This window comes from Sturnus vulgaris, chromosome 3 (assembly GCF_052056855.1).
Source record: "Sturnus vulgaris isolate bStuVul1 chromosome 3, bStuVul1.hap1, whole genome shotgun sequence".
Classification (NCBI taxonomy): Eukaryota; Metazoa; Chordata; class Aves; order Passeriformes; family Sturnidae; genus Sturnus; species Sturnus vulgaris.
Window position 1 is genome coordinate 17,574,393 of NC_142245.1, and position 15,343 is coordinate 17,589,735.

At 40.7% G+C, this 15,343-nt stretch overlaps 1 protein-coding gene across 9 annotated transcripts in view; it reads right to left on the minus strand.

Moving 5' to 3' along the window:
• XDH (xanthine dehydrogenase) overlaps nucleotides 1-15,343 on the minus strand; it is a 107,698-nt gene that overhangs the window by 76,956 nt on the left and 15,399 nt on the right. For 6 of the 9 annotated variants that reach the window (XM_088161094.1, XM_088161100.1, XM_088161102.1 and 3 more), the window contains one exon: nucleotides 13,281-13,488. The exons of the other annotated variants lie outside the window; for them this stretch is intronic. The gene's annotated coding sequence lies outside the window, so the exon portion shown is untranslated. The remainder of the gene's footprint in view (nucleotides 1-13,280; nucleotides 13,489-15,343) is intronic. 9 annotated transcript variants of the gene reach the window in all.

A 15,343-nucleotide genomic window follows, 5' to 3' on the forward strand; every position in this document is an offset into this window, starting at 1 on the left:
GCAATTTTCCTATGCTGCATCTGAAATATATATGTATCTTATTTCTAAGATTTCTGCTGTGCTAATTCAGCAAATATATTTTTGTATTTGATTTGTACTGCCTAGGATAATTTTTTTTCTAACATTCAGAAACAGTTAACACTGAGGCACTGGCCCTCTGCGATGTACTCAAGGCACCAAGGACACAGTGTTGTCTTTATGTGACAGTTACTGTCTGTCCCCTGGTGGCCAGAAACCAGACAGAAAACTCAGCCTACAGATTTAACAGATCATTTGCCTGGACTAAGAAGGAACAGCTTATTTCCCTGAAGAAGGAAGCTCTTGCACAGATAATGGTCTCTAGATAGCCTAAGATCTAACTATCATGGAAGTTATTTTAGTTTGCAGAACTAAAATTCACATTTTGAATATTCTGAATATTGCATGTATTCATATCTGAATTCTGGGTTCTACTATTGTCTATTTGTAGGCAAAATGGGGATCCAGGCCTGAGCTTCTGTCACAGTGTGAGCTGGCTTGTACTAGGCAGTTAATCTGGCCACATGTGGGAGAAACAGCCTGGCCTAGTAGACAAGCCTCCAGAGAACAGAGATAAGACAGAATTGGAGATAGACAAGGATGTGATCCAATGAATCCAGCCCAAACTGCAGAGGCTACTGGTCAGAGAGATGAGCAGCCTGAACTTTGAATCAATCACAGGTGCTTACCTGAGAACATTAAGAAAGGTATTTAAGGTGAAGTTAGAACAATAAAGAGGCTTTTTGTCACATGGATCATAGAGTTCTGTATCTCTGTCTGGGGCACAAGGCCAGTCAACATTACAAGCTTCCAACAACTTTGGTCATTGAATCACTAGAGAGGCATGATCAAATTCAGAAATAAAGATTCTATGTTGCAGTTGTCAAGACAGACACAACTGGCACCATCACCAGGCCCTTATTAAAATCTTTCCATGCTTTCTCTCAGGCAACTCCACACAGCACTGATTCCCTCCCTCCTCCTCTCTGCAAGTTTCCTTCTGCATGATCAGCTAACCAAAACCTGTCCCTCACACAGCATCTTACCTTGTCTATCCCTTGCACAACCACACATCTCTTCCTCAGCACAGCCACCCAAGTGGTAGCAGAGTCTAGGTCTCAAACAGATCATTAGCTAACCCACTCTTTTATAACACCCATCCTCATTGGACAGGCAAGGCTGTTTCCACTCCTCAGTAATCAGTACAGCTGTAATTTATTGAGGAAAATTGCCTTCTGCACTATCCTTACAAACCATCCTCCTACAGTTGTGTTTCACAGATTCCCAGTCATGGTGAAACCCACACAGTGTGGGCTACATGTGTGCAAAGCTTTGCACAAATGATAGCCACTAACCTTTCATTCAGAAAACAACTTTTGATTCCTTCCCAAAGCCTTATGCAGAAATGCTGATCAGTTTTTTCTCAGATAAGTGCAATTAAGTCTTTTCTTCAGGTAGTTAGTGCTGTAAATTCAATTAACATTTTCTGAATTTTAAGTTGAACTGCCATTATAGTAACAGACAGAGTAAGTGTGAAGGTTTGGGGAGGGTGAGTCCCTCGTCAGCAAAGTGAGAAGGACAGAAAGATGCACAGGTAGGAGGCACAGTGGACTATAAAACTGTGAGAGAAGACTCATGCTGCTATAGGAAAAAAGGAACTGCTCAGAGCTGTGGAGTCAGATTGAAATGAGTTGCATGAAATGAGTTGACAGTAGAACACCAAGAACAGAAATGAAGGGTACTGGATGTGAGACTATGGAGAGGGAACAGATTTGTGGAGCTTTGATTTATAACCTGTTACCACTTAGCAAACCTTCCTGTCTTCCTTGTTTTCCTCCTTTTGTGCTTATAATTACCTCTGAGTAGAAAGACAGTATCCAGAAGCAAGCCCATCTTAGGAGGTGGATGTACCACACGTACCGAGGCTTCCCTCCCTCCTGATGCCTTCCTGAAAGCCGCTCCTGGCAGTCCTGCCACTAATCCGTCTCGGTGATAGGGTTTCACAAAGCACCAAGCATGCTCTTGGCAGGCAAACTGTTTGTGCATCTGGATGTAATAAGGAGCTAGACTCCAGCTGATGTGGTGGCTCAGTTCAGTGAGCCACCAGGCGTGGAATGGTCAATTTTTTTCCTACTGCCTGAGTTCAAATCGCAGCAGCACATTGGAAGCTGCTCGTGGTGTGAGCCTCGTGGTGAACACAGCCAGGCCACAGGGAGGGAAGGGAAAGGAAGGTCACTGGGAGTCAAAGGAACAGCTGCTCTCTGCCTACGAGACTCTGAAGGGTGTGACTATCCCCCACCAGTGGGAGTAGCCAAGGTTGCCCTCAACAGAATGGAGATAGCCAGGAAGCACCCCAGTCCCAGAGGCCGAGAAACAAAGAATGAAGAAGATGAGGAAGGAATTCCCCAGGAGTGGGGGAGAAGAGATGTGGGACCAGCTGGGATTGCTAACAAGGAGAAAGTCAGCACAGAGTCCTGATGGTATTCCATTGGTGCCTGGATGTACTTCCTTGGAGGCCTTTAATTTAGCCTTTATCACTGCAGGAGGACCCCAGCATTTGTACAGGCTGGGCTGCTGCTGCTTCCCTGAGGGAACTGTTAACATAAGGATGGCCCTGGAATAACACCAGCTCTCCCAGCTACATGCTCAGAGGGACAGTTCTATGTAGGGTATAGCTGGCCTCTGGTCTCCAGCACCGCTAAGCAGCAGAAGATGGCAGGATTTTAGTAGGGAAGGAAGTTCCTTTGGGAATACTCCGAAATAAACTGTGCCCAAACTAGTTCACATCAGCTTGCAGGAACCCAGATGCAACTTTTGTCCTTCTCCCCAGTCCTGCACTAGTGCAAGGCATTTCCTCCTGACCTCACATGTTCATGGCACATGCACATAATAAATAAAGGAGAAGCACATAAGAAATAAAGGAGAGCAGCAATGATCTTGCAGTTAAAGCCATGCTGAAGAAGAGCAAGCTCTCTTTCCAAGTAGACTTGGCTTTACAGAGCTCTGCAGATGTTTTTTTCTTAAAAAAACCCCACAGTAAAACCCTCATTTAAATGTTATTTAAGCAGCTCTGACTCTTAAAATACACGCAAGAAACAGATGTGCAGAACAGAGAAGTGCCATTTTTATGGAGTGGTTCTTCAGTGTTAGAGCCATACTAGATTACATTTGGAGTGTAGGTTCCTCAACTACACCATGTAATATTTATAATCGTTTACAGCACAGGGCCAAATCTTTCTGCCAGTGAAGCCATGTGCCTCTTTATTAACCCGGCCCAAGGTGTCAGTAAACCAAAATAAATGGCACATTAATACCTTGTCACCCTATGCTTTCCAGATACTCCACACTTCACCCTACATTAGATCTCTCTCTCTGCTATTGCTCAAGAAAGGAGTTACTTCTCCCTTACTTTTATGTCCTGAGATACAAGTTCAGGAAGAACAACTCAGTCTAAGTTGTTTATCAGGCAGAAGCAGAGTCTGTAACCTTGTCAAGTCCCTGAATCCCTTATGTTACTGTTTTTCTCTGACACTCTGTCCCATATTTGGGCTTTGGGTAAGCTGACAGGAATGTAATTTCTATTTAAAGATACACTGTCTGTTACTTTTATACTAAGTAATAAATGCTGGATTTGAAGAACAAGAACTAGGAAACAGTGGTTGGACAATTTATACGTTGAGTCACCTCTAATGGAACACTTACCATTACCATTAAAAATAAAACAACAACAACAACAAAAGAATATGAAAAAAGAAAAAAACCACCCTGTTCTTATGCACTTACTCATAATCTCCCCAAAAAAATTCCCTTGGCCTGAAGTTTCCCATGTTTGGTGTCTGCCCAAATGTGAATATTAAGATTCCTGCCAATTGTTTTCAGTCAGTTTTCAATTATGTGAGGATGAAAAATAGACATTCCTTCCTATTCCTAGGACCAGGGTTATATTTTCCCATAGCTGTGCTGAAGCAATCTGAACACTGGAACTGAAATTCAGTTGTAAAAAGCTATCAAAAGGGTACAATGCCTTCTGTGAGTCTGGGGAATCCTTTTTAAGTTTTACAGATGCATTTTTTAAAGTAAAAGGCAGTTACACTTGCTCCTCCTCCCACATGTGTGCTACATGTGTATTTCAGTCAGAGATAATAACTTATTTTTGAAAGCAAATGTATCCTTCCTTAGCCCTTACCCTTCCTGGACATGCTCTTTGATAAAAGAGAAAACTGGATTCTGTTACCTCAATTTCTGCAGATGGCTTCCAAAAGTACTTAGGAGTGAGTAATAGTTTGATTCTTGGTGATTTTCAACCATCACTCATGTCTCTCTTTAATGTCCTCACCCTTGTTCAAAATTCCCGTTGAAGCTGATACTAATGTTGAGGAATAAACCAGGAAGGATCCAGTAGAGCACTCAGGTTGCAGACAGTGTTGAGGATAGGCAGTGAACTAAATGCAGCAGAAACTACATGGAAAATTTTACATTATGCTGGATACCCAACATATCATTCTTGTGATTTCCTTACAGGGACAAAACCCCACCTGTGGTTGAGCCACCGTTTGTCTGAATTAACATTTGCTTTCTTTAATTTAAAACCCTGACAGTGACCTCCCTTCATATTGACTAATACAATTGCCTCTCCACTTCCCAATTTACCAGCCAGTGAAGCACAACCCTGCTCCTCAGAATTTATTAAATACTTAGTTCACCCAGCAGGAGCATTTGAGCAGTCAAAGGCTAGTCAGTGCAACTGAGCATGACAGATTCAGCACCCTCCTCGTAAACAGGTTTTTCAAAATCTAAAGCCAAAGGTAAGCACATCAATGCAATGAACACATTTTGCTCATAATTGCTTATAATTTGCTTATAATAAGCTTTCCATCATTGATTTGGGAGATGACACAAAGTAGTTGTTAATTACTGGCAATTAACACAGATTCACTCCTTCTTATCATTGCAAAAAGTAAATAAACCTAAGGGCAGCCTTCAAAACTTCCAAGTCCCTAGTCGTGGCTTAAAATATTATTACTAAGGAACTACTCCTGGTACCCCCTTGTCCTGAATAACACTATTTTCTCCAACTATCCCACTAATGTCAATAATATCACTCCTATAGGAAGAGCCACAATCAGGTTAAAAATGTATTTATTTTAAGATAGATTTCTCCTAAGCATGTGCAGAGAAAAAAGGAAAGTAAAGGTATCAGGATCCAACCTCAGATATAAGGAAAGTGAATTCTACCAGGAATAAACTCCCAGAGAGGAAAGAAAAGAAAAATGAGAGAGTGCAAAAGGAATGAACAAGAGATAAAGCCAGGAGAGGAGAATTTATCTTACACAAACAGAATTTGTGTTGGCCCATCCACCCATGACACAAGCACTAATGAGGCTGCCCATTCACAGAGGCCTCAGATAAACATACAGATGGCCATTTAAACCACCTCAATGTAGTATGTGTATTATGAGAGCCAGTTTTTTCATTTGGAGAGGGTAAAGAGGAAAAGACAGAGGGCTGGAGATGATGAAGATAACAGGCAAGGATTATTGGACTTTTCCTATGCCTCAGTCTTCATACGTTTTTCTATGAAAATGCTCATAAAGAGCTGGACTATAAAAATTCCAGACTTTACTGTTGGCATAATTGATCTCAGATATGTCACCACAGAAAGAGACAGAGGAGTATTCATGTAAGACATACAAATCTTGGAGAGGAACCAAGTGTAATATATAATCTTTCCTTCCCAGAAAACCATTCACAGTGGTTTTGGAATAGATTTAGGCTTTAAAAACCTGTTCTCCAACCTGTAACACATTTTGAACAAAAGGTTTTCAGGCTCACAATAAAGAACACTTGAATTTGATAGTATATTATTCATCCAGTTTTGAAATAAATAATTCCTTGATTATACCTTCTTATTTTGCAGAAAGGGGAGTGAAGAACTTCCTCTTTAAAACAGCCTTCAAAGGATCTGAAATATTACAAAAATCAGAGACCAAATTCACAGCTGGCACAAGTGGGCACTTCCCAGTTTGAGTAGCTGATCTGAGGCTCATAAAAACATTTTTTTCTCTGGTTATAATTGTCTACCAATACTGTATCATTATTACAGTACGCTGCAAGAATTTTTAGAAGTCTTTTTTTTTACTTATGGGTCATGTTGTATGCTCTGTTTTTTAGTATGTTCTTGTTGTTAGTTGCTGTTATTGGCATTTTACCCACGGGAGTGGGTGTGAAAACCTGCTTTCTGTTTTAAGTATTTTTTTTTTCCTTGGCAGTTTCCTCACATTCCTTTTCACTTCCCTTCACAACTGCTCATCTTTGGTCTTCCTGACCCTTCTTTTTCAACACCCTGTTGTCTCTCTGGTCTTCTTTCTCTAGGGAGTTCAAGTTCTTACCTTCTCTTCAAAGCTGTTGCCACATCAGCAGTAACTATACGACAAACCAAGAGGCCACAATCAACATTAGCAGCCATCATACAGCATCAGACAGACAGTAAGTCCCCTTTTATACCTCCTCTGCCGTTCTACACTGTCAGCGTCTACCTTCTTAGTCATCAGGACATGTGGCCCAAACTGGTTGCTAAGGGCTTGATCTGTGGTCTCTCCACTGAACATCAAGGAGAGACTCACACTGAGCTCAGCAGCCTGCAAGTCAGACCCTGAGACACCATCAGAAACCTCCACCGGAGTGATGGGGGTTAGAAAATCAGCTAAGGAAAGCAAAATAAATACTTCCTGTAGAAATTAAACCCTATGCCCAAGTTGCTTACAAGTTCATCTCAAGAGCATGAGGAGCAGGGAATTGCTTGTCTAAACTCTGTGTGTTTGCATGTGTGAGTGAATGAGCAAGAGACATCCTGTGGGCCTTTTAGAGCTGGTTACATTTAGCTGCTTTGTGGCTGCTGCCAAATTTTTAGTAGCTGTGACTCATTGACCAACCAGCTGCCTTAACATCTTGCTTCATTGTCCTTTTCCCCTTATAGAGGCTTCCCCTCACCCCCATCTGAGACGTCAAGAACAATGATTCCAGATGTAAGCAAAAAGTTTTCCATTGCAGCACATCACAGGACCTGCAGGCGTGCCTCAAAATGAAGACTGCAAATGATAAGCCTGATGAACACCTTGAGAGCCAGCAGATGACAGTGAGCACTCAAGGCAGTCTGCCTTGTTATATGGCTTCCAGGTGAATGAAAGATGAATTAGCAAGATATTTTAAGATGTGTCTGTGCATAGCTCAGGAAGCAAATCTGAGTTCTTTGTTAAACAGACATAAATGTGTGGGATTTTGGGGGTACTTGTGAATACAAAGGAAAAGGAAACAGTGATATTCTGAAGAAATTTTATTAAAATGCACACTAGTTTTAAAGGAATAAAATTCAGTAGCTATTGGGGTGGAACAATACATGGAGGACTGTGTTCCTCCAAAGATCACTATGAGAGACAACAGCCAAGCCCCTTGTTCAAACAGGTCTCCACTCCCAAGGTGAAACACAAGCACAGACGTCAGGACACATGAATCCAGGGTTTGCAAAGTGCTGACACTCTCAGCTCTGTGAAGTGACAGCCCTCAGCTCTTGTGCAGAGATGTTCAACACTTGGCAGCACCGAGTTCCCCACCTGAGGACACAAGGAGCCTGCCTGGAGAGCTTGTCCCTAGACACACTCAGTGCCAGAGGCAACAAGCAGACCCCTAGAATCATTAATCCAGCAGCACTAAGAGCTGTGGATGTTCAAGGAATAGAACAGCAGTGTTTGGTGCCGAGCATATTTAAGGCTTTTGAGCTCATCCGTCTCCATTCAACTGTCCCTAGGCAGGAAATAGCTAATTACCTTTCCATGGCAGGAGCAGTTCAGCTGCTCCAGGGCAGAGGAGAGAGAATTGGCCATAATTACAGGAGGAGTGCACAGAACTCTCCCTAGTAGTGCAGGGATTGAGTTGCAGCCAGCATTTAAAGGCTGATTAGTATAACTGCTTGCAGTCAGTATTTACAGCCACTTCTCAATTGCCTTTACCCTGGGAAAAACGAGATGCTGTCAGCATAAAACTTACTAAAAAGAACAATAGAAATAAAATTATGTTTTCTTTTGATATTAAATCATCCATAATTTACACAATTACATTAACAATAAGATTTTTTTTCCTTAGCTCTCCAGTGGTTCTTTTGAATTTCCCCCACAGCCCATGGTTTGGAAAATCTGGTTTCAGAATGAGAGAACTATACATGCATTCAATAATGGCTTGAATGAGTGTTAAAGGCATTGTTCCTAAAAGGAGCTGTGTGAATATTTTAAGTTATTGAGCAGGAGGGGTGGTAACAAGAACAATAGAAAACCTAAATTATTATTATTTTGTCTCTTTAGACCTCAGTGCTGTCATATGTTTGCCCTTTCTCCTGAAGAGGGATTAGCTCCCTCATGGGATCTTCTGGGGAGCTGTCTGAGCTAGGACAATTATTTGTCAAAACCTTATCTCAGGGACCAAATAATGGAACCAGGCTTTGACTGTTTCCTCTGATTTTTAATGAACTGTTTGTTGCAATTAAAACCTGCATTATTTTAACTGGGTCTAGAGGAGGCATGTGTTTAGAAAGTGCTCAGGAGAAGAAGAGATTGTTAAGGAGCAGGTGTATTAAAAAAAATCAATTGTAAACTAAGAATATAAGGGGACATGGGAAAAGAGAGAGAAGGAATGTTAGGAAGGGAAAATTTTCAAGGAATAGACTTTCCAAAAACATTTCAATAGTGTGCTATCCATGCGGATCTTAAAAGACTGATAAAAGTACAGTTGAACTATGGACCTTTTCCCCTGGCTACGCTTTAGCTCCAAGTGGTCTCAAAGACATCTGCAGCCTTTGCCTGGAAGCAGATTGTTCGAGTCAAGAGTGAACAGGAGAGGGCAGCATCGCTTTAGACTTAAGGAAAACGCCGCTATGGAAGTATCTGGGAAAATGCAGTGGACGAACGGATCATTGTAGGTCACCAGGCAACAGACTGAAGAAGGGAGTTTGCCGGCAGGTACCTCACTGGAAAAATGCCTGCATGGGAAGAGGATGGAAGAAAAAGGTGTTTTAAGTGCAGAGTAGAAAGCGATGTGAATGTGGTATTTCAGCAGTGCATTAGCTGGACTCAGCTGAGCTGCTGAGTTCAGGATGTGATGTACAGCGTTAGAGCACAGAGACTTCTGGCAGTTCCTCTAGTTACACTCTCTCTCATCCACACATCATTATACCTTTATACGAGATAAGAAAACCTATTTCAAAGATGCACAAATGGTACACCAAAGGTGGTAAGTTCCTTGCCAAATGTGCTACATGGCATCAGGACAGCACCTGGATGGCCACAGTCCCCTGCCAACCATTGACCCACATTAAGCAAGTCCAATGCATGAGTGCAGAGCACTATTAGGAGGGGCATGAAGGATTTCTGAGATGTAATCAGCACACCAGAATTGGTGATTCAGCTTCAGATGAAGGATAACTGCTCTATTCTAATGTATTCTTTCAAATCAATTTCATAAATGAAAATAAATCCAAATTGATACCATAAACATATAAGAGCATTTTAAACCCTGGCAAAGGTACAGTAGCCTTGGTTTTACCCATGGAAACTCCAGTGTAGTGACTTTTAACAGAGGACAAAATGTGGTCCCCATTAACTTTCACTTTTCTTCCGTGACAGTTCTTACTAGAGGCAGTTGTGGATTCATGAGCTGGGGTTCTCTCTGACATACGACTTTTTAAAGTTACACAGCATGTAAAATCACATGGCAGAAGAATTCCCCTGCACATGAAAAACAGCCATGTCTATCAGTTGCCCTCTTGGCTCTGCTTCCTTTCTGCCACTATGTTATGCCTCCTTCAGTGAAGACAGAGTAATTCTCTTTACAACTGATGGTTCTGCCAGTACACAGTGAATGGGCAGAGCTGCACAGATTTTGCTGCTCTGTCCCCTCTTCAAATCAGGCTCACAACCCAGAGAGGAAAATGACTGGCATTCCAAAAGAGGGTAATGGTACATTGGTTCCCAGGGAGTTATTTTGTTCAATCATTTTGCAATAAAGGTGAATCACTGGTATATTTTTTATTTCATAGACAATGTTTCAATATCTCTGTTCTATACATGAGGAATGGAATGAGACAACTGGGATTTCATTCACTGAAGTTCAACATCCATGTAAATTAATTGTTTCATGTCATTGTGGAAATTATCAATAAAATACCAGTACTGAGAGAAGTAATCTTGCAGATAACTGTGTGGGAATGGTATGAATGGAAACACCAAATACACATAAACCTTCATAACCACCAACCATATGTTTGGACACAGACAGAATTCTAGAAATACAGGGATAATGACTACCTAACCTTTTTATTGAAACAGACATTTCAAGTAACTTTCCCTAATTGTAAAAGTATTTTCTGAGCCACTATTCAGTTACATGGGAATTTCAATTGATTAAACTTAGGATTTTTAGGGAAATGCTTAAAAAGAAGTGGGTTTGTTTTGACATTTTTTAATTTTTATATTAAGGGGTTTTAAAATTACTTAATTTCAATAGCTGTGCTAGTATAAATGACTCATTATCACTGGCACCTTAGAATATAACTGAAGGATTGCATATGATTGTGAATAAATAAAACATGCTATTTTAACAGATTTTCAAAACCCCTACATTTTCAATGCTAAAAAGCTGGATACTCTTTAGTATTGAATGAACCATCTTAACTTTCCTAGCACAGTGCACAGGAGTGGCACTTGATCTAAAAGCAAGTTTCCAACAGTGGTCACACCTGTAACATGTACCAAAACCTAAAAATATCGTGAAAGAGACACTACACCTTAAAATTTTCAAATAAAGGGGTGTCTAAATGCCATTTTTTATTTTCTGCTTAGTAGTAATACTTATGCTTTAGTATTCTGAATGGGAATGAAAAGTAATATTTCAGTGTCAAATTTCCCAGAAAACAAAAATTCCATGCCTTTTGGTAAAATTACCAAATGAGTGAGCAATCCATTTTCTCCCAGGCCCTCAGTTTTGTCAGCACTAAATTTACACATAATCATTTTTTAAAGAGATATGAGAGGAAATGCATAAATGCCAAGAATGTTTGTTCAGGGAAATGACACACCATCATTTTCCCAACATCTGGTAATTCATGAAGGGTTGACAAATTTTCTTTTGAACTTATTAAGAGTGAAGTTATCTATTCTGAGGGGATCTGTGATAAAAGCAATTTTTTTACTCTAAGAAAGTTTGAGCTGAAGCTTCATACAGACAGAGAAAAGAGACTGGAAGAAGGAGAGCTGCTTTTGTTGGTCTGTGGCTCAGGAGTATTATCCATTCTCTCCCCCAAGAACTTTATTTTTAAATGGCCTCCAGTGCATTAGATCAAATGTATAAATTGGATGAGGTCAAACTGTCTCTGTCTGTGAATATGCAGCTCCCAGAGGTGTGCCAATGGCTATGGAATTCAGCTGGCTGCTATTAACTTGAACCTTGTCAAAATCAGACTTTAACATCAGTCTTTCTATTAAACATGGGCCTAACAACCTTTTAACAGTTTGAAGCTAAACTCTCATTTAATTTATATTGATGTGGATGTAGAGATGTCAGCAGAAAGGGTTTTTTTCTGTCATGTTTTCCTCCTCACTGTGTTAGCAGCTAACTGCCATCTTAGAAGGACTTTGCAGGAAAAGGATTATCATTCCTGGAAATAGTAGAAATCCTATGATTTCTATTTCCCTAGCAGTTCAATTTTATTCTGACCAGTACCATCAGACCGGCTTTTATATTGGAGCACACTTCTGTAGCCATATGTATATGTCTATAAACAGAAATAAACACACACATATTTGATATTGCATTAATTAATTCAATATTAATTCATTATCCAGGAAATACAATAAGTTAACACACTTCAGCAGACCAAGAAACCACCCACAGTAAGTTCCCTTTTGCAAAATATGAACCCTTTTTGCTCTGCAAAGCTCTGAGTGACTTGAACATCATGTGTCATTTGTTTGGCCCTTGTGCTCAGACGGAAATTTCATCTCAAAACTGTGCAGTGTGACTGGCAGCCCCAAGCTCTGCAAGATTTATGTGAGGCTGATGGTGGTGTTGTGTCACTTGGTAATGTAGGATTGTGTCTGTGGATGGAATACTATGCAGTGTGGAGGCGAGCTGAGGAATTAAATGGGATGGGATGGGATTTGCATTAGAGCTTCACCAGTTAATCAGCTTAGTCCCTGAAATCTGGCTGCAACTTGCTGTATGGCTTCCTGCTCTGGTCAACAGAAACACTAAGATACAACATATAAGAATGCCTTGAAGCAATACAAGAGGAAAGGAAGCAATTATTTCAGTTCAGCTAGATAAGTGCCTAGGGGATCAACTCCCCATCTAAAAAGTGTATTGGCATTCTCAGTCTCATGACACGGATTCTGCAATGGAGAAAACCCACATATAGAATGAGGTCAAAAAGTTAGCTGCAAGTGTATTGTCTGGGCTTTAAATTTAACCCTGCCTTGTGTCTCAACCCAGATGACTGAAGTATTCTGCTAAGTCTTTGCTGCTTGTGATTACATATATTTTAAAATATGTGGAAAGCTCTGTGGCTCATTCTTTTCCAGTGGAACTGGGGATTCAGTTCAGCAAGTGCATAGGGCAATGGATACAGAGATCACCAGTTCCTTCTTGCAGCCTATTAATTTTACTGAGTATACCTCATTATTTATTCTGCATGCATCAAAAAGAACACCCATCCTAGACTGAAATGTGTCTGGATTCACATTCACAGAGATGAGAATTGCCAGACTGGACTAGCACAGTGTCAGTCCACATAATCCAACAATCTGTCTTTGATAATAACTAGCACCAGATACCATAAAGGAAAAAAGCCTCTATCCAGCAATAACCCCAGTCATTAAAGTGTTTTACCCCAATCAGACAGAGGTTGGTGCCCAAAGCATGAGGTCTTTTCCAAACATTCGCTAATCCGGCTGGAACATTATCAGTGTAAATGTCTGATTCTTTCCAGATCTCGCTGGCCTTATCCAGAGAAATGGTGTGGAATAAGAGAGCAGTTAGATGAAGGAGAAGAAAGAAATTTCCAAAATGTGGGATATGTTTATATATATAAACAAAGAAGGTTTGGGACAGAATGAAAATAAACAGAGAGAGTGTCTGGAGGGGAAGAGAGAATGAAAGAAAAATTCTGCCCTTTAAAAATTACAGGATTCTTTTACCGCTCCCAAACCAGTGAGGCTTACCTTAGAGGGAATTTTTCATGACTCATACACTGTTTTGAAAGTCCAGCAGAGATCAGCGAGATGTCAAACCAAAATTCAGCTATCTCTGCAAACGTGCTCATCAAAGTTCTGCCCAAGACAGAGCAGCAGGCAATGTGGATTATGCCGACTCAGCGAAGTCAGAGGTGACCACGGAGGATCGACAATCCTAGATCCTCTGCCCCCAGTCCTGCAAAATACAACAGCACAAGGGCTTCACATAAAAAAGGACTGAGATTTTATCTTTTGTGAAGCTCAAGAGGGTGGAAGGAAAATCTCACTTCACTGATAGCATAAGAGTTGAAGGCTACAATTGCACCAAAGATAATAAGAATTCAAGACTAGCAAGATTTGTGCTTTCAAAGAACTTGTACGGAAAAATGTCTCAAGCTCTTGCCCATGAAAGCTGATAAAGAATTAGGATAATATGCTCTAAATATGGTTTCCAAATCAGTCCCATGTGAACATCTTGCTTTGGGAGACTTGAATAATGACTTGCTCAGGGATGCAGTGCACAAGGAGAGGTGGAAAGGAACATGTAAAGTCCAGAGAACTTGCAAAGTAAAGGGAGATTGAACTCTCACAGACATAACCTCAAATGCAGCAGAGAAACTATTTCTAGGGTTCTAATATTGAGAGATCTTGCAAATGTGGACTCCACATGTGATAAATGGCCCTGCTTCCAGATCTCCTGAAAACGTTGAAAGGCATAACTAATGATATTGTTAAAGATGATTTCTGTGCTGATAGATGTTAGTGCTGACATTTTCCATTTATTTTTCAAGATTGTTTTGGACTTGCAGAAACAGCAAGTTTTGAAACTCTGATGGGAATTGGACATTCACAAATTTCTTGTCACCTGGCAAAGTCTGTTAAAATGTTACAAGCATTTATTTTAATCATGTTGAAGATTAATCATAATTTAAAACATGGATTCTGGAAATAAATTCTAAATGTTAATACTGATAAATTACTGTTGCGAATGGATCATTATGTAGAGGAAACATTTAGTTTAACTGGAGTTGCTCCTGAGCTGCTCTACATACATTATATGGGGCACAAAGCTGAAACCAAGTTCTGTCCTTTTGAAGAAAAGTACTACAGTCCCATCCTGGGTTTAGTGGCTACTGTAAGGGGAACAAGGGAAATTAAACTATGTGCCTTGTTTGGATGTCCATTTTTAATCCAGCAGACAATTTCAACCAAACTGGACAGTGCATTCACAGACAGTAAGCTGTGGCAAAGCTGGTCAAAATAAAGACTTTACTAGGGCTCTCCCATCATGAAAAGAGACACTTCAAGGGAATACCACAGAATCTACAGGAGACCAAGAATGGGTCTGTAAGGGACAAGGCCTCTAAATGCAGGAGGCAGGACATTCATATCAGCTACATAAAGCTGATACACAACTGGAACATTCTTAGACTAGAAAAATCTATTATGTAGTTCTTGCTGGAAGCACAAAATAAATTAATCTAACACTGTGAAAGCCAAGCTTGAGATGTGTTTCACATTGGTTTGAAGTGCTTTTTGTGACATCTTGGGCATCCTCAGCACTGGTGTTGTTTGGGCCAGGAGACTCCCAGACTACTTTGACAAGCCCAAAGCACTGTGGAGGACTGGGCTTACCTCTCTACTCTGCCCTGGGACTGCTCTGTGTTTAGACACACATCTGAATCTCCACATTTCCACAGAAGTCCCCAGCAATTCAGATGCAAAGACACTCCAGAGCAGCCTTGTCCAAAGGGTGCACTTGTGCTGCACAGCAGCATTAGTCATAGATGGAGGCAGCAGCTTCTTGGGTAACAACTCTAATACAGACTCTGGAAGTCAGCTTCTTTAGAGAAGACGAGGATCTTAAAAAAAAATCCTCCTATTATATTCCACAGAAAAAGCATTAAGGGACATAATTAAGGGACATAGTTTTCAAATGGCAGGATCTCCTGGAAGTGCTCTTCATTTGTCCCAATCTCCTTACTAACTCCAGGGGTGCTACTGTGCGTCCTGGTGCCACACACAGCATAATTCCTCTGTCTCTAAAAGAT